At 44.7% G+C, this 1380-nt stretch overlaps 1 non-coding gene across 1 annotated transcript; it reads left to right on the plus strand.

Moving 5' to 3' along the window:
- The first annotated feature begins 1067 nt into the window (after positions 1 to 1067).
- LOC137950963 (small nucleolar RNA R71) lies at positions 1068 to 1174 on the plus strand. Its single transcript, XR_011112049.1, has one exon. It is a non-coding gene; the product is annotated as a small nucleolar RNA R71 (small nucleolar RNA).
- The last annotated feature ends 206 nt before the right edge of the window (positions 1175 to 1380 follow it).

Raw genomic sequence — 1380 nt, forward strand, 5'->3', positions numbered from 1 at the left:
AGGCAGGGACTTGCCTAATAGCATCAAGAAGTGGAATGTTAATGTGAACCTTACTAAACAGTTCCAACGTTTCATGCATGCTATCTCCTTTCCTAGGTGGGCTCGATAACCTCTGCGGATAAGGAGCTAGTGGGACTTGGTTAGGGATCTGCTTGGCTGTTGGTGGAGAACTTGGAGGTTCGTCACTCAATGATGTGTCCCCATTGTCATCCTTTGACTCCTTAGACTTAGTGGTCCCTACCCCATTGTTCAACTCATGACCACTCCTAAGGGTGGTTATGGCTTTTGCTTGCTCATGGTGGGGTTTGGAACTCAACTCACTCTCATGTGTGATTTTGGGGTAAGGAATGGTTTGACTCGGGAGTCTATTTTGTGCTTGTTCACTCATGTGGCTGGCCAACTGACTCACTTGCATTTCAAGTTTGGCAATGGAGGACTGTGTATTCTGCATGAATAATTGAAGTGTATCCTCAAGTGAAGGTTTTTGTGGAATCAATGGTTGTTGGGTGAAGTGTGGGCGCGGAGCTTGGGGTTGAGTAAACCCTGGAGGACCCCATACCTGTGGGCCCTTGGACCATGAGAAATTTGGGTGCCTAGCCCAACCCGGATTATATGTTTCTAAAAAAGGATCGTTCTGGTTTGGTCTATGAAAATTTTGGACTGCATTCAAGTCTTCAATGAGCTCTGGATAGGATGAACTAGATGGACACATTTGTGTGGGATGAGATGAACCAGAGCATATGGCACAGACAGTAGATGGGTTAGGAGCAGGTGAACTCTTGGACACCATAAGGGCATCAATTTTTCTAGTCAACCCTTCAATCTTGGCCATGAGCATAGGTGTTTCACTAACCTCATAGAGACCCCCTCTTTTGGTTTCGTGGGATCTCCTATCAACATTAAATGACGAACCCCATTGCTGAGATTGATCACTCAACGTTTCAAAGAAGTCCCACGCCTCACTAGCACTCTTACCCATGAAACTCCCACCACTCGTTGCATCTACCATGGATCTAACCTGGGGTGTAAGACCTTGATAAAATTATTGCACTAAATGCCATTTCTCAAACCCATGATGCGGACACCTGCGGATCAAATCCTTCCATTTCTCCCAAGCCTCATAAAAGTGTTCACCCTCCTGCTGCATAAAGTTGGAGATTTCTCTCCTGAGGGCTGTAGTTCTCTGAATGGGAAAGTACTTGGACAAAAATTTTGTGACTAACGTGTACCATGAAGTAATGCTGCCCACCTCCAAGGAATTAAGCCAAGACTTGGCCTTATCCTTAAGTGAAAATGGAAAAAGTCTTAACCGGATAGAGTCATCTGAGAAATTTTGGAATTTAAAAGTTGCACAAATATCTAAGAATTCCTTGATGTGGT

This window comes from Aristolochia californica, unplaced genomic scaffold (genome assembly GCF_029961685.1).
Source record: "Aristolochia californica isolate CCGP_79_NKW_82.1479 unplaced genomic scaffold, dmAriCali1.0.hap1 SCAF_14, whole genome shotgun sequence".
NCBI classification, from domain to species: Eukaryota; Viridiplantae; Streptophyta; class Magnoliopsida; order Piperales; family Aristolochiaceae; genus Aristolochia; species Aristolochia californica.